This window comes from Pipistrellus hanaki (assembly GCF_964339955.1).
Source record: "Pipistrellus hanaki genome assembly, chromosome: 1".
In the NCBI taxonomy this organism is placed as follows: Eukaryota; Metazoa; Chordata; class Mammalia; order Chiroptera; family Vespertilionidae; genus Pipistrellus; species Pipistrellus hanaki.
Window position 1 is genome coordinate 157,170,292 of NC_140503.1, and position 18,457 is coordinate 157,188,748.

An 18,457-nucleotide genomic window follows, 5' to 3' on the forward strand; every position below is an offset into this window, starting at 1 on the left:
TGCTTCTAGCAGAAGTATCACTAAACATTGCGCATGCAAGTGCTGAACCAGTACTCTCCCTGCAATAACCTTCTGAAGCTCAAGGTGCTTTACCTCATCCCTAGCTCTAAATGTCCCATGTTCCACTTCTGTCTCTGAACCTCTGTTGCATGTGGGAGTCTCTGACTCATATATGTGGAGTTCCCATACGTATGTATGTATTAAATCAGGTCATTTTCTCTTGTTAATCTGTTCATGTCTATTTTATTATTAGACCAGCCAAAAATACCTTGAGGGAAGAGGAAAATTTGTTCCTGCCCCATAATACTAAAAGAAAGACTGTTTGTTTTTAGTAAAATGGATATTGAAAACCCATTTACAAAATTGAAAAATTTGTGAATACACAAAGGTATTCACAGCAAAGAGCAAAATCTTGGAACAAGCTTCATTTTCTCATAGTTGAAGAATAATTAAGAAAATTATAGTATGTTTTTCAATGAAGTATTATGCAAGATCAAATAATTATAAATATAAGGAATCATTAAAACAGCATGAAAAATGCATATTTATAATGTTAGGTATAAAAACAGGATTTGAAATTTTATATATATTGCTCTGCTAACAATTGAAGAAATAGGTATATATGTATATATATATATATGTATATAGATGTACATTTATATGAAAAAAAAGACTTGAATGAAGTTATTGGAAATTAAAATATTTTATTAAGGTGGCAAAACATGGTTGATCATTTTCTTCTCTTTTTTTTATGTTGCCAATTTTAAATAGTTTTATTTAAGACATCGCATTTTCCACTTTACAATACAGTTATAAAGTGCATTATGTTTCCTTTCCCTGTGCACAGTCCGTATTCAAGTATCAAGAATGCCCAGTTATTTACTATAGCAGCTTAACTTTTAAAACTGCCAAGGAATTTACTACAAATTTTGGTCCTTCAATATTTTGTGTGGAACAATGCTAGATCTATGCTCAAAGCTGGCTTAGTCAACCTCTTCAATGGTGGGCCCGGAGGAGGCACCGCCAGAGGGAGGCGCTCCGCCACCGGAGAAGCCCCCAGGCATTCCTCCTGGCATGCCCCCTGCACTCTGGTACAGCTTGGTAATGATGGGGTTGCAGACCTTTTTCAACTCTTTCTGCTGGTGTTCAAATTCTTCCTTTTCTGCAGTCTGGTTCTTATCAAACCAGTTAATGATTTCATTGCACTTGTCAAGAATCTTCTGTTTGTCCTCATCATTGATCTTGCCTTGAAGTTTCTCATCCTCAACAGTTGCTTTCATGTTGAATACATAGGATTCAAGTGAATTCTTGGAAGACACCTTGTCCTGCTGCTTCTCATCTTCTGCCTTGTACTTCTCAGCTTCTTGGACCATGCGCTCAATGTCTTTCTTGGTCAGACGACCCTTGTGGTTGGTGATGGTAATCTTGTTCTCCTTTCCTGTACTCTTATCCACAGCAGAGACATTGAGGATGCTGTTGGCAACAATATCAAAAGTGACTTCAATCTGAGGAACACCACGAGGTGCAGGAGGTATGCCTGTGAGTTCAAACTTGCCAAGCAGGTTGTTGTCCTTGGTCATGGCACGCTCACCTTCATAAACCTGGATGAGCACGCCCGGCTGATTGTCGGAGTAGGTGGTGAAGGTCTGCGTCTGCTTGGTGGGGATGGTGGTGTTGCGCTTGATCAGGACTGTCATGACGCCGCCAGCCGTCTCAATGCTGAGGGAGAGAGGGGCGACATCCAGCAGCAGCAGATCTTGAACATTCTCAGATTTGTCTCCGGAGAGAATGGCTGCCTGGACAGCTGCACCGTAAGCGACAGCCTCATCAGGGTTGATGCTCTTATTCAACTCCTTTCCATTGAAGAAGTCCTGGAGGAGTTTCTGAATCTTGGGGATACGAGTAGAGCCACCCACCAGGACAATATCATGGATCAAGCTTGGCATCCCGAAGGGCTTTCTCTACAGGGTCCAGGGTGCCACGGAAAAGGTCAGCATTCAATTCTTCAAATCGGGCACGTGTGATAGAGGTATAGAAGTCGATTCGTTCATAGAGTGAATCAATCTCAATACTGGCCTGGGTGCTGGAAGAGAGGGTACGCTTAGCACGTTCACAAGCAGTACGAAGGCGACGGACAGCCCTCTTGTTCTCACTGATATCCTTCTTGTGCTTGCGTTTGAACTCGGCAATGAAATGGTTGACCATTCGGTTGTCGAAGTCTTCTCCACCTAAGTGGGTGTCCCCAGCTGTAGATTTGACCTCAAAGATGTCATCTTCAATTGTGAGGATTGACACATCGAAGGTGCCACCCCCCAAGTCAAAGATCAGCACGTTTCTTTCAGCTCCAACCTTTTTGTCTAGACCGTAAGCAATAGCAGGGGCAGTTGGCTCATTGATGATTCTAAGTACATTGAGACCAGCAATAGTTCCAGCACCTTTGGTGGCCTGATGCTGAGAGTCATTGAAGTAAGCAGGTCCTGTGACAGCAGCATTGGTAACAGTCTTCCCAAGGTAGGCTTCAGCGATCTCCTTCATCTTTGTCAAAACCATGGATGACACCTCCTCTGGATAAAAGCTTTTTGTCTCTCCCTTGTATTCCACTTGGACCTTAGGCCTGCCAGCATCATTCACCACCATGAAAGGCCAGTGCTTCATGTCAGACTGCACAACTGCATCATCAAACCACCTACGTCCAATCAAGCGCTTGGCATCAAAGACCGTGTTGGTAGGATTCATTGCTACTTGATTCTTTGCAGCATCACCGATCAATCGTTCAGTGTCAGTAAAGGCAACATAACTCGGGGTGGTTTGGTTTCCCTGATCGTTGGCAATTATTTCCACTTTTCCATGCTGGAATACACCCACACATGAGTAGGTGGTGCCAAGATCAATGCCAACTGCAGGTCCCTTCGACATGGTTGCTGGTGTGCATGTCCGGCTGGCACAGACCGACCAGAGCTGGTGTCCCCGCGTTCAATGAGCTCATTTTCTTCTCTTAATTTTTCAAATTTTCTGTAATGTGTGATCACATTTTATTTAAATATTTTAACAAGTCAAATACTTAAATATATTTCATTCATTTTAATGATAATTAAAATATATTATTCTAAAATGAAATGAAAGTTGTACCTTATGAAGGACTACATGTTGATCTGAATGAAAATTATCTGTACATATTAAAAATTGATTGAACTGCACATTTATGATTAACAACTTGTGCTCATGTCTTTTAGTACAAAAGTCTAAGTCACCATTGCAACAGAATGGACGACTGAACAGGCTGCGTGGGTGATCAGGCTGGCAGGGGTGCAGTTGGGCGACCAGGCTGGCAGGCAGAGGCAGATAGGGGTGATCAGTTAGGGTGGGCAGTTAGGGATGATCAGGCAGGCAGGCAGGCAGGCAAGTGACTGGTTAGGAGCCAGAGGTCCAGGATTGTGAGAGGGATGTCTAACTTCCTGTTTAGGCATGATTTCCAAGATCTGGCCTAAACCAGAAGTCAGATATTCCCCGAGGGGTCCTGAATTGGAGAGGGTGCAGGCTGGGCTGAGGGAACACTCCTCCGTGTGTATGAATTTTGTGCACCTGGCTTCTAGTAGATATATAAAAGTCTAAGTGACTATAGTGGTTGATCAGTAGCTATGATTGTGCACTGACCACCAGGGGGCAGATGTTCAATGCAGGAGCTGTTCCCTGGTGGTCAGTGTGCTCCCACAGCCAACATCCCGCAGTCTCAATTAGCCCTGAATGCCAGCCAGGCTGAGGGACCCCAAAGGTGCACCGGGTCTCTAGTTTATATATATTCATATATATGTTATGCATAAGTAAAACGGTTTTAAAAATTGTAATCCACAACAAATTATCAAAAGTATACTGGACAAGCCACACTCATTTCTGTCCTATACCCACTCCTTCCTTAACCCCTAACAACTACTAATCTCTACTTCATGTTTATAAATTTGCCATTTCTAGAATGTTACAAATAGGAACCATACAATATATAACATTCTGATTGGCTTTCTCATTTGGTATGGTTCTCTGGAGATTCATCCAGATTGTCATATGAATCAATAGTTCATTCCTTTCTGTTGCTGGGCAGTGTTCCATGGTATGGACCTACCAGTTTGTTTGACAGCTCACCAGTTGAGAGACATCAAAATTGTTTCCAATTGTGGGCCATTGTGAATAAAACTGTTATAAACATTACAAAAAAAAAGTATACTGGATAAATAAGGTGACTATAATTCTGTATGTATTTACCTACTGCATTTTATCAACACAATGAAGTATGATATTCCTGAATTTTAATTCCAAAGACAAAAGAAATCTTATAGCATTTCTATCTATTTATTGCTGTTTGCTGGAAAACCCTTTTTTCTGGGTACAGTATTATTCTATCTTTTTATTTATTTTTTTAAATCCTCACCTGAAGATATTTTTTCCATTGATTCTCAGACAGAGTAGAAGGGAGGAGGGGGCAGGGAGAAGGAGAGAGAAAAATTAATTAGTTGTCTCCTGCACTCGCCTGCCTTGGCCAGGGATCGAACCCATAACTGATGTACCTGCCCTTAACAGGAAATCGAACCCCATGGGCCAACACTGTAACCACTGAGCAACCAGCTAAGACACTATACTATCTTAATTGACCACTTGAAAATCAGTGCTAACAAGATGGTAAGTAAGCCCATATGATTTCTAGTAGTAGCAATATAAATAAAAAGAGAAAACATATATTGAGACTGGGGGTAAACTGCTATTTGACAACACAAGAAAAATGATCTCTCTTCACATTGCCACATGTACTTTTTATTTGCAAATTCTTCACAGTGGGATTACAGTCCTAAACATAATTGCTATCATTTAATTCACAGGGAGTGAAGACAAGCAGGACACAAATGTTGGAAGCTACCCATTGTCTTCACTATCAGAAAAGTTTAAACAAGGAGCCTTGAACACTGGTGAGCCTTGAGCTCTGGCAAAGGCCAGAGCTATGTACCCATTGTTTAGTCAAGACAATGGTGGCTCGCCAAAGCCGGTTTAGCTCTATCTAGTGGATAGAGCGTTGGCCTGTGGACCTACCGATGATTCTCTCTCATCGTTGTTTCTAACTCTCTATCCTTCTCTCTTCCTCTCTGTAAAAAAATCAATAAAATATATATTAAAAAAAGACAATGGTGGCTCAAGCAATTTCCTGACCAAATAGTCTCAAAGTAAATCTTTACTGATCTTTAAGATAGTCTGGCTGTTACTGGAATTGCCTGCCTGACTAAGAACAATATGTGTATCCAAATTTGAATAAAAGGTTGGCAAGGCTGGGCACCAGTGAAGTCCTTCCCCTTGCATTGGACTCTCTGCCTAGCTCCCCAATTTCCAAATTATTATTTTTTTGTCTTGTCTTGTCATTTTCTGGAGGCCCTTTTCCAGATCCTGAACCCTAAGCCATGTGGGACATGGCTTTTCACACACAAACACAGCGCCTACAGCTTATGTAGCAACTGTCTAGATTAGAACTTTGCCCTCAAACTTTAATATGTATAATATCCCTTAGGGTCTTAAATACAGATTCTGTGGCCTCTTCCAGACTTATTAAATGAATTTTTGGCCCTGACGTCTGAGAATCTTCATTTGTTTTAAGGCAGGTGATTCTAATACAGGTGATCCCTGAACAATAATTTGAGAAACATGTGTCTAGAAGGTGTTAACACATAAGCATACACATACAAAATGATTATGCAAGGCAGATGTGGAAATACTTGACTTTTGCCCAACTGGTATGGTTCAGTGGTTGAGTCTTGATCTATGAACCAGGAGGTCATGGTTCAATTCCTGGTCAGGGCACATAGATGCGTTTCAGGCTCTGCCCCATTAGGGGACATGCAGGAGGCAGCTGATCAATGATTCTCATCTTTTTTCCTCTCCCTCTCCCTCTCTTTCTGAAATCAATAAAAAATATTTAAAAAAAGTTTTAAAAAGATTAAGACACAAACCCATTAAGTAAACTAATGCAAGCCTGTTGTGAATGACAGGGTTTGTCAATGATGCAGATCAGATTATGATTTGACTGCCTTCCAATCAATGAAAGAGACACAGCTGCATAGTTGGAAATGGAGGATGGTGTGTTCCAGCAGCAGGCAGAAGATGTCTGATAATGAAGGAACCTGCTACTTTACTCCAGAACCCGGTTCATAGAGACCAAGAAGACATTCTCATCTGTTCCACTGCATCCTGACTACTACTGTACTGGTTTTTCTTATTCTTTCACTTTTCCCTTCCCATTCCTTTATTGTGCATAAAGTAATTGATGTGAACAAGCATTTTCATTTTTAAAAGTAAATGGCCAATGTTTTGATCAACAATAAATGGAGGTGAATGTGGGAAATACTGGTTCTGTGAAAATTCCCCTTTTCTCCATTAGTGGCATGCTCATGTCACTCTTATTTTATATTCCAGTAAGTTATTTTGTTCTCACTGTTTAAAAAAAAAAAAACCACACACACACACACACACACACACACACACACACACAAAACACATAAAAATCCTTGTATGTCTTATTTGATTGTAGAATTTTAATGTTTTTCATTCATTATTATAAAACCAATGACAATTTTATAACTTTTTTTGAAAGGCAGGTTGTCTCTAAGTAGGACTAAATTACTCTAAAAGAAATGAATTCTAGATATTTTCCCTTTCAAGTCAAGTGTCTTGTTTAAATAAATTTCTTGTTTAAAAAAAGAAAGAAAGAAAAGAAAAAGAAAAACCATTAATAAAAAAACACCCACTAAATCCAGGCCTGGTAGCTCAGTTGGTTTGAGTGTCATCTTACTAGGCTGAGGTTGTGGGCTTGATGCCTCATCAAGGAACTTTTCAAACATTCAAGAATTAACCAATGAATGCATAAATAAGTGGAACAACAAACTGATATTTCTCTCTCTCTCTCTCTCTGTCTCTCTCAAATTAACAAAAACAAATTTAAAAACACTAAAACATTTTAGAGAAACTATCTGTATTTTTATTTAGATTACAGTTATGAGAGGGAATAAATAACCCCAAGAATTGTTTTACCTTTGGAAAAACTTGTGGATTTAATCAAGCTGTTGCTTAAGGGACTGTGAGGAATGGACCAGGGAAAGGAGAGGTAGCATACTTTTGCCTCTAGATACTTGTTATTGCATGACTTTAAAAAAATCTTTTTACAATGGAATGTTTTATTATACTTGTATAATTTTTTAAGGTGAGCAGTTATGCACCATGTGGAAGAAATAACTACATTTGAAATGGAACACTAGGAACTATATATATAAAAGGCTAAGCAACTGTGCAACTGAGTGTCCCACCGGCTGGTACCTATGATGCAGACTAAAGGGCAGACACTCAATGCAGGAGCTGCGAAGCTGTGATGACTTGAGAGAAGGGAGCCTGATTCCTAGTGGAGCTGCACAATTCCACCTTTGGCTGTGGGTTATGTTGTTGCTGGGGCACTGTTGACCCTGAATCTGGTTTATTGCACACTTGTGTTTGTGTTCCACACCCTGTACTACAGCAATTTTGCAGGTGCCCTCTTGCATTGTGGGACCCCTCAGGGGATGTTGAAGAGCCAGTTTTGGCCAAATCCCCACCAGCCAGGCTGAGGCACCCCGCCTGCCGGAGGGACCCTGCTCACTACACAGACATCCTTCCAGCCACAAGGCAGCCCCAGGTGTGACTGCGGCTGGGGAAGGATTGAGGGAGGTTGGCTCCAGGGCATGTCTGGCCCCTTTCCCCCACTCCTGCTCTGCCTGCAACTACCTGGGACTGCCCAGAGCCAGCGCTGGGAGCCAGAAGATTCCAGCATGAGTTTTGTTGGTCCTTTCTCCCCTCCCCTTACCCTCTCCCTCCCTCCCTGCCACACACACACACACACACACACACACACACACACACACAGCAGACACCCTTCCAGCTGCGATGCCACCACAGGAATTTTAATTTATTTTCTTTCCATCTACACTAATTCATTCATTGGGCCATTAGTTATAATTATAAAACAAAAGAAATGCAGTAATCAAAAAGAAAAAAAAAAGAAGCTGGAAAGAGAATACATTTAAAATCTCCCAACACTTACATTTAATAGTAAGATGAACTTTTTGATTTCTGTATTTTATATTCTCTATGGCCAACATGCATTTTTTCATAATTAGGAAAATTTTAAAAATAAAATGACAATCTTTTCATACATGTATTTGTCAAATTTTTCGTACATACATTATGACACATGTTCCTATGTGGGTCTTTACTCATGAGCAAATGGCAAATTTCAGAATTTGAATTATAAACTACCTTCAGAAAAAACCTGTATAAAAAAAAATAGGCCTCACAATGTTGGCCATCGATGCATACTTGGTTTAATTTCTTTTTCAAAGTTATTTAGAAAAAATATTTAGTTATGCACAGGGTTGCTTTGCAAAAACTGGAAGTAATGACCAGGAAGATGCTGTTCAACTATTATGTCTGAAACCAAACACTTGGTAAGTATTTTCAAAAGAAGAACTTCAAACTTCTTTCTTTCCTTGTGGTATCTTTTCTCACCTCCACTTGAATATCCTTGAGACACACAAACAAAACAGGCCCCAAATCCAACCCAATATCTTAGCTGCTTCACATTCCCAGACTTCTTCTCTTGCCACCTTCCTCTGAAATGAATAGCAGAGTTTGATTCTCTCCAGAAAAACACAGTAAGCGCTGGAAAGGATTTCACTTCCTCTAGGAGAGTTTTGAGGCCAAGAGTGTCACATTCTCAAAACAAAGTGAAATGTTAACTGCTCGGCAGAAGGAGGAAGCTCTCAAGATCAGTGTACATTACTAGTGAGGTCACATGATATTTGACTTTCTCTGACTGGCTTTCTGGCATTTCACTTAGCATAATATTCTATTGACTAACAAAATATTATAGGTCCAGAGGCACAGAGGCAAAGGACAGAATGACAAGTCTGAGAGGGACAGGGAGGGGGATTGGAAGAGATTAATTAAAGAATTTATATACTTATATACATAGCCCATGGTCACAGACAATAGTGTGGTGAAGACCTGGAGTGGGATAGGCGCTGGATAGAGGAGGGCAAAGGGTGGCAGAAATGGGAACATCTGTAATACTGTCAACAGTTAAAAAGAAAAATACTGCCTGGCTGGCATGGCTCAGTGGTTGAGCATTGACCTATGAGCCAGGAGGTCACAGTTTGATTCTGGTCAGGGCATATGCTCAGGTTTCAGACTCAATCCCCAGTGGGAGGCATGCAGGAGGCAGCTGATCAATGATTCTCTTTCATCATTGATGTTTCTATCTCTCCCTCTCTGAAACATATATATAATCAGTAAATAAATAAAAAGAGAGAAAAAAAAAGAAGAAGAAGAGCAGTGTAGCAGCAGTAGCCCCCTCCAGCAGAGGAGAAAGAGATCAGTAGCCACAGTGAGTGTAAACTTTGGGAAGAGAGAGAGCTGTTTAAAGGGGTCTATAGGAAAGTTTGCTTTGTAATGTGCTGCACCCCCCAACCCCATCCCCAGCACAGTAATCCACCCTTATTCCTAAATACTCTAACAAAGCAGTGCAAAGACAGACTGTCAATTTGAGATCTGACTCCTCCATTTACTGACTGGTGGCTTTAGGCAAGTCAGTGTACCTCTCTGTTCATTGATTTTTCACATCTGTAAAATGCTGAAATGGTCGTGCCTACTTCACAGGAGTTGTGAGGATTAATGGAATTGATTCTGCTCCATAATTGAAACAACACCCGACTATGTTCTCAGAGCTACATGGCTATCTATGTGTGATGTAGCTATTATTTTTCTGGGCCTTCATAATCCAGTTGATGCTGTTTGAATGTAACTTGAGCAGATTGAGGCTCAGAAATAATCTTGTAGAATCTGAGGTACTTCTTTAGTTGTCATCACTATTCACCTTGTCATCTAATCACTCCTTTCGCCCAGCCTTAAGCAATCACTAAATTCTGTTGCTTCATCCTCCTCAATATGTCTCAATTCCATTCATTTCTCTCAATGCTTTAGTGCATTCGTTGACTTTCTTGCTTAGATGGCTGTAATAGCCACCAACTGGTTCTTCCTTGTCCTTAGGATCTTTTAGCCCTGATATTCTTCCAAATGGTTCTCTAAAATCTTCAGCCTAAACAGCCACTCTATTTCCAGCTCAACCTCTTATCCTTAAATTTTTCTCTTTCCCATCCACCTACATTGTAGGGAGCGGTTTAGGGTTAAGCCTCGGACTGACCTGATGGCAAAGTCGCAAACAAGTCCCAGCTTGGAGGGCACAGTCCTCTAAGCATAAAGCTTAATCTTGTGACTTTCCTGGGTAGCTAGTGGGCTGTGGGAGGGGCAGCAAGTGCAAGTGAAACATAAGAACATTGTAAATTACCTTGTTTGTCCCTGACTATACATAAAGCATCAGTTTGCAGTCTGGATCTGTTCTGTGGCCTCAGCCAGGCACAGAAGATCCACCTAGACCCAGCTTATTCTCTTGTCTGACTTTATTCTTCATCCTTCACCAGCTCTCCCTCAGGCTCGCCGAACCCTTGGCTGTGCTGGTGCTACACATACATCATCATAGTCAGTCCACACCCTGCACTGGCATGACTCCAGGCCTTTCCATGTGTTCTCTCCTTTCTTGGGATTGATCTGTCTGTTATTCTTTAACTTAATGAGTGGCTATTTAGCTTTAAAGACACTAATAAAAAATTTCCTTTTCTGTAAAATCTTTCTCAGCAACCCCAGGCAAAGCTAGTAATTTCATTCTCTCTGTTTCCATTTTAATTGGTACATAGCTCCTCCTTTGTACTTAACAAGTTGTGCTGGAATTATATGTTTAAGGATCTGACTTTCTCAATCAACTGTAATTTACTCAATGACAGATCCTTAAACATGTAATTCTTTGTTAGCCCACATGTCTGGCACATCAAAGAGTTTTAATAGCAGAGTGGTGAGTGAATAAAGTAATAAATGAATGGATTAATGTAACACCTCAGGTGACATCTACATTGGTAGGAGAGTAAGTACAGTAAAGGAGAGGCAAATAGTATACAGATTCCACCACTGTAGCTGTGTGAGTTTGGGTGCATTTCTCACTTGCTCTGTGCCTCAGTTTCCTCATCTACGAAATGGATGAAAATGATACCTTTATAGTTATGTTAAGATTAGTTAATAAATATAAATTGCTTAGAAGAGTGGATGGCATATAGAAAATACTCTTGATGTAGTAATTATTGTTGTTACTGTTCAGAGAGAGAGAATTACTGTAAACTCCATGAGAGATAGGGACTATGTGTTTTTTAAAAAAATATATTTTTATTGATTTCAGAGAGGAAGGGAGAGGGAGCTAGAGATAGAACCATCAATGATGAGAGAATCATTGATTGGCTGCCTTCTGCATGCTCCATCTGGGGATTGAGCCCACAACCACTGCATGTGCCCTGACTGGGAATTGAACCTTGACCTCCTGGTTCATAGGTCGACGCTCAACCCCTGAGCCATGTGGGCTGGGCTACTTGTTGCTTTTTAATCACTTTCATTCAGTTCAAAATAATTTTTTATATCAAAAGGCATATTTTGGGGTGACATATTTTGGTTTTCTTCAATTTACTATCCAAAAAGGCCTTGAGAGGAAGAAAAATGATTAAAAAATATTATCTTATCTAACCACTAGTTTGAACTTCAAACTATAAAAAGAAAACAAAGAGGGAAAGTATGTAACCAGACTGTAAGCTCAATGAGGATATTATCAAAGTATAATTTTCAAAAAGTTAAAAGTATGATTCTCATACAAATATATAATGATTCTCTCTCATTATTGATGTTTCTCTCTCTTACTCTCCCTTCCTCTCTGAAATAAAAAATATATTAAAATATATATATTTTAAAAAGATCCTTTAAAAAAAATTGAGCACACTATTTAAATATGAAAATCATATCTTACAAATATAATCTAACAGTACAATCCTAGATTCAATTCTATAGCTACCACAAAACTGAGTGGAAGGTACAGAGATTTCTCACATATCCCCTTTAGCTCAAAGTTTCTCTTGAACTTAAAGCTAAAATTGCCTTTAGCTCCAAGTAATCTGCATACCACTGAGATATCTCTGTTCTGAACCCCTACATGAACAATAGTGATTTTTTTATTAATCTATCTTATATTGACATGGAAAGCTAATCTCTCTCTCCATATCTATAATATTATTTGAATGAGTAAACAGACACTTATTGAGCAAATAAGGAGAAAGAGTTTTAATAGAGGAGAAAGAAGAGACATTTTGTGAGCAGGTGATAACGTCAGAATTAAGCAAGCCTAGAACAAGGTAGTGTTCCAGGCAAAGACATGAACTAATAAAAATGTCTAATATTTATGAGGTTGTCTAAAGCTAAGAACCACTCAAGATATTTTACACATGTTAGTTTATTTAGCCCTCCTCTCAAGCATGATTTCAAAATACTACCATCTCCATCTACCTGTGAGGAAATTGGGCTTGGGAAGGTTGGGAAACTGGCCCAAGATCGCAATTTATAAATGTTTGGGTGTCTTTAGAGTCATGGTCTCCATCCACCACTGTATTACACAGCCTCTCAGAAGAGGCAAGTATGAGGCCACTGAATTCACACTTTACCTACTTCAATGTTGCCTAGAGTCAATCCTACCTACAGCCTTGGTGTTTTCCTTATAGGAAGCACTGAAGAAATTTTGCACATCTTGGCTACAAATTCATGTCTATGATAGAATCTCCAGCTTTATTGTCTGTTTTTAGGAGTTATGATCGCATATTGTATGAAGAAGTAGAATTAGAGCTTGCCTGCAATGCTAGCTAGAAATTTGGCCTATAATCACAGATTCTATGGTTTTAGGCAAGTCTCTTCACCTCTCAGAATTTGCATTTAATTTCCTGAAAAATGTAGGGGAAGAGGAAGAAATGAGTTCAACTGTGGGAGAGGAACAAACTTACCTTTACTCTCAAGGTTCTTCTTGTAGAGGGCCGCCTGGGAAGGAACACGGGCAGTTTTCCTTAATTATCGTCAGCTGAACTCAAGGCGTAGGCAGAGCCACACCCTGGGAACATATTTCCCCCAAATGGTGGACATGTTGTCAGCTTGGCCTTCATATCAGCCCAGGTGTTGGTAGGGGCAGAACTAAATATGTAAATCCAAGCATGCTAGGGCCTACTTAAGAATCCAAATAAGTAGGTGTTACTTCCTAGTATTGGGGGTATAAAATAAATGCGCTGGGAGGGGTCATTGTCTTCTTCCTGCCTCTCCAGCAGACAGGATGGTGACTCACCCAGCTCCCAGCTTAAAATTTATCTCTGTGTCTTCCTAAACTATAAGATCACTCAGTGAGTTAAGAAGGAAGACATGCAAGGTTCCCTGTTGTCAAACCCTGCACTACTACGATTCTTATCTATGGTAAACATCCAGCACTGTACGTCCTGCCGTCCCTCGGGCCCCATTGGGAAATCAAGCCTCCTTCTGAAATAAAACTTTATTTCTAATATTTCTTAATCCCTGACTGCCTCCACTTAGAACCGGTTCGCAGAAAAGGGAGATCCCTGCCATGTCTGGCCCCAGCTGCACCAGGCCCCCACACTTATGGCTGGTCCAATAACCAAATAGACAGAAGACAGAATAACATGAGAAAATAACCAAATGTAATACATACATATGTATGGGAACACCACATACATGAGAGAGTCAGAGATCCTCCCACATGCATGAGAGATTCAGAGATAGAAAGGAAACATGATTATGTAAGGCATTCTGAGCTACAGGTAGATGAGATGGTAGTTTCAAAGGCTAATTGCAAAATGTTAAGAAAACCAGACATTTAGTAAATCAAAGTTTGTCCTGCTCTATAGATAGGTCAAAGGAAGTTTTCTGATAATTTCTTTGTATGGGCAATGTTCCTAATTCAAGTTCTTTTAGGTAGTTAAAGGGAGAGTCAGAAGTTTCTCTTGAGCTTAAAGCTAAAATTGCCTTTAGCTCCAAGTAATCTGCATACTACTGAGATGCCTCTGGGGAGGCTTGTTCTGAACCCCTGCAAAAGGTACCCCTTCGCTCTAAAATTCTTTAATCATATTAACTTCTGAACAGACAAAATGACTCTGGGCCTTTCCTCTCCTAAGCTATGAGCTCAGTCAATGAGTTAAGAAGGAAGACATGCAAAGTTCCCTGTTGTCAAACCCTGCTCTACTATGATTCTTATCTGCAGTAAACCCGCAGCACTGTATGTTCTACCGTCCCATGAGCCCCATTGGGAAATCAAACCTCTCTCTGAAATAAAAATTTCTATATCAGCTGCTTAAAAACAAACAGAAAGTAAATTCACCTGATTTCAATGCAGCCAGCTAACACTGCAGAAGGGCAATTTCTATTTTATGTTTTCCCGAACCTAATCGAAGCTCTTTCTAGTGGCCTTAGGCAAATTTACTTCTCGGGCTCATTCTATATTCTACCTTACTTCCCACTTTCTCTCATTTTTAATCCTTCAGAGTAATGTGTTCTCTCCTTGCATTTCTTCTAAACACAGTAGGCCCCCAATGGATGATACTATCTAATCTCTACCCAGAAAACATGACATAACCTTCTATTTCTTTCCATTTACTTTAGCTGCAATCTATGTTCTGTCCTAGTGCATGAAGTAGTCAGAAATTTATTTCACTTGTGGAACACATCAAAACAGAGAACCAATTTTTGTTCAAGTAATTCTAAATCCTCAAAACAGGCACGAGTAGGAACATCTTAATATTGATAAACTATGAACAGAGAGGTAGTGTGGTTAAGGAGATATGCTTTGAAGACCAGTCTTGGGTTTAAATCCCTTCTGTCACACTAATAACTCTGTGGCCTTGGGCAGGCCATGAACCTCACTGTGCCTCAAAATTTTATCATCTGTGAAAGAGGGATAATACTGCCTACATTGAAGAGCCATTGGATGGACATATGTAAGGTTTCTGTAAAAGTTGACATGTAGCCCTAGCTGGTTTGGCTTAGTGGGTAGTGTCCGTCCGAAGAATAAAGGGTCCTGGATTCAATTTCAGTCAAGGGCATGTACCTTGGTTGCAGGTTTCCCAGGGCCTAGTCGGGATGTGTGCAGGAGGTAACCAATCCATGTGTCTCTCTCACATAGATGTTTCTCTCTGTCTCTCCCTCTCCCTTCCACTCTCTCTAAAAATTAATAGAAAAAATATCCTCAGGTGAGTATTAACAAAAACAACAACAACAAAAGTTGACATCTAACAGATGTGAATGGTAGGCAAACTAAGAGATTTATGGGGGCAGATACTTTACATGTAAAGTATTGGTGAGTTCAGGTTTCACTTTTTTTTTTTTTTTTTCCCCCTTGGGAGATAAGTAGTACAGCAGTTAAGAATATATATTCTGGAGCCATGCTGCAAGGACTCAAATCCCAGAGTCATCAAACAAGTTACTTAATAGCCCTGTGGCTCATCTGTATTATGGGGATGATCATAATAACCCTATCTTATAGGGTTGTTAAGATGAACTGAGTTAGCCCTGGCTGAGTAACTCAGTTGGTTAGAGCATCCTCTGATACACCAAGGTTGCAGGTTCCATCCCAGTCAGGGCACATACAAGAGTCAACCAATGGAGTGCATAAATAAGAGAAACAACCAACCTCTCTCTCTCTCTCTCTCTCTCTCTCTCTCTCTCTCTCTCTCTCTCTCTCTCAAATAAATTAAACATTTTTTTTTTACAAAGATTAACTCAGTTAACATATGTAAAGCATTTATAAAGGTGTACGGCCACCAGAATCATAAGCATTTGTACAGGTTAGGGTGATGGTTAATTTTATGTTAATTTGTCTAAGCCAAGCTACCCAGATAATTGGTCAAACATCAGTCCAGATGTCTCTGTGAAGGTATTTTTAGATAAGATCAACATTTAGGTCAGTACGTTTTGAGTAAAGCACATTACCTCCATAATGTGGGTGGGCTTCATTCAACCAGTTCAAGGCCTTCAGAGAAAAAGACTGACATCCCCCAAGAAAGAAGGAACTCTGCCCCCAGGCTGCCTTGGAACCTGAGCTACATCATCTCTCTCCTGACCTCCAGCCTGCCACTCTGCTGCAGGGCCTTTGTGCTGTCCTTTCCCCTCAGAATGCTTTTCCTCCTTAAATACGCATGGCCTGTTCCCCTGTTCCCTCCCTTCAGATTTGGACTTGCCAGCTTCCACATCTGTGAGCCAGTCCCTTACATATACTTATCTCTCCTTCTCTGTCTTCTACATGCACACACCTTCTCTGAAGAACCCTAATACAGTTAACAATTATTATTTTTATTTGTAGCACGAAGTGATATTCTATCCTGCTTCTTTAATAAGAGCACAAGCAATCAATTTCATTTTAATCCTCCCAACCTGTCTTTAAATCTGAAGATTTAAGACAACTGAGAGGAGAAACATTAAGGTTTGTTTTGAAAAGAGGCGAGGAAGCAAGAAGGCTCAGGGCAGGTTCAGGAAATGATGAAGGTGGCTGAGGGTGGCTAGAATGAGGGTACCTTTAAGGAAGTAGTGGTTATAAGATTGGTAAAGGACAGGAGCAGCCTGTGGAAAGTTTGACTGCCAGCCTTAGGTTAGGATTAAAAAAAATTTTTTTTTAATTTTTTTGTTTGCACTGTTGGAAATGGGGAGCTGCAAAGCTGCAAGATGAAAAAAAGTCCCAATGAGTATGTAATTAGTCAGGAGGAGGGAGAAGCCAGGGGAAGAGAGAACAGGTAGAAAGCATCATGCAGCCTTGCAGTGTGCCGTTGCCCACAGTTCATTACCAAAGAGCCCCACGCCTCTGTTTCCTTATTGTTTCCACTGGCTCACATCTCAGGCCACAGGGTGGTCCCTCGTGTGGGTCGGCTGACATTCCTCTCTCGTTTCCCTTTCCTTCTGACTTTGTTATAGCTCTGCCCTCCTCCCGGGTTCCAGCTTCTGGCCTCTTCCCAGTGACATATACAAAGGTGGGTGGGGATGGGGAACACCACTTTTGTTGCCCCTCGTAACCTGGGGAAATCTTTCCTGGTTCAGTCCTGGAGGAGGACTGTGAATTCTGTTTTCTTCTATTAAAGTATCTGCAAAAAAACCTACCTCTTGTTTCGCTTTATTTTCATAGCATAACCATATTAGTTTACTTAAAATTTAAACTCTTCCTGGAGTCATTTTGTATATAAAACCCAGATCACCCAAAGCCAAAGTAATTTTTAACAGGTAAATGCTAACCCTGTTTTTAACGTCTATATTTAACACAGCCGGGGGCTGGAGGGAGGGAGAAACCCAGTTGGGTACTTTCCCAGAGTATGTTAATGAACTCAAAAAAAGAATACTTTCCTTTCTGCCATTGGAAGAGAAACTGACCAATAGAAAAGCAATTCAGCACCTACGCCCACACTGTGTACAGAATAGGAAGGTGTGTCTGTACATGCCAATCACCCATGCTTTTAGCCGCCTGACAGTGACAAATGTGCCATTCGTCATCTCTTACTTGTTACCATGATATTCTGAACTTTCATTTACGGGAGACTCAGAATAAAGGGAATGAGTTTTGAAAATTAGACATAATTTCCAGCAGTTTAAAAGCATACACACTTCTGAAAATTACAGATTTCAAAGACAATGGCAGTTGTTCACACTGAGTGCATTTTTCTGGTGTTTATCCACTTGTATAAAACTAGTTATTTGTATATTCACTTCATTCTGCTGACAAGAAAAGCACTGCATATTCTTTATGAGGATGCCAGGGGAATTTTTGGCTTATTCTTGCTGCATCTAACAGTACATTAGCAGATATTACTTGACAATAAACAGTTTTAGATTGATTCTTTTTTTTTTATTTATTGATTAAGGTATTACATGTGACCTTATCCCCTTAGATTGATTCTTGAAGGTGTAATTTTCACCATGTCATTCTCTACCATTTCCCATGGCTGGAAGGGTACAAGGTTAATTCTGATGTGCTCACATATTGCTTTAGAGGTGGATAACGAGTTTTTAATTATTAGTTTTTTCAAACTGGCTATATATATCGGCTCCACCAATGCACTGTAAAATCTTTAAAGAATAATGATGCTGTTTATTTTTATGGGATACTTACATTCTCTGCCTAATTTAATTCTTGCAGCAATTACATAGTCAGCCAGGGAAGGTGATATGTAGTGCTATTTTACAGGGGCACAGCGAAATTAGCTATTTGTCTGAGGCCACACATTGGCCAAAAGCAATGTTGGAGTCCAGGTTCCAGGCTTAAGCAAGGTACATTTTCCATAATTACAAGACACTTCTCAAGAGTTAGAAACTTGTGTGTGTTTCTCCCCCCCCCACCCCCCCGCCCTCATTCTTTCCAGGTAGCCTTGTATATTCTGTGACTGAAAAATTCCTAAATTAGAAGAGAGACAGACAGAGATAGAAAAGGGAAGAGGCTCCTAGACTC

At 40.3% G+C, this 18,457-nt stretch overlaps 1 pseudogene across 1 annotated transcript; it reads right to left on the minus strand.

Moving 5' to 3' along the window:
- Positions 1-943: 943 nt before the first annotated feature.
- LOC311614889 (heat shock cognate 71 kDa protein-like) lies at positions 944-2,976 on the minus strand (annotated as a pseudogene). The gene has a single exon. The product of its transcript is annotated as a heat shock cognate 71 kDa protein-like (transcript).
- Between the last annotated feature and the right edge of the window lie 15,481 nt (positions 2,977-18,457).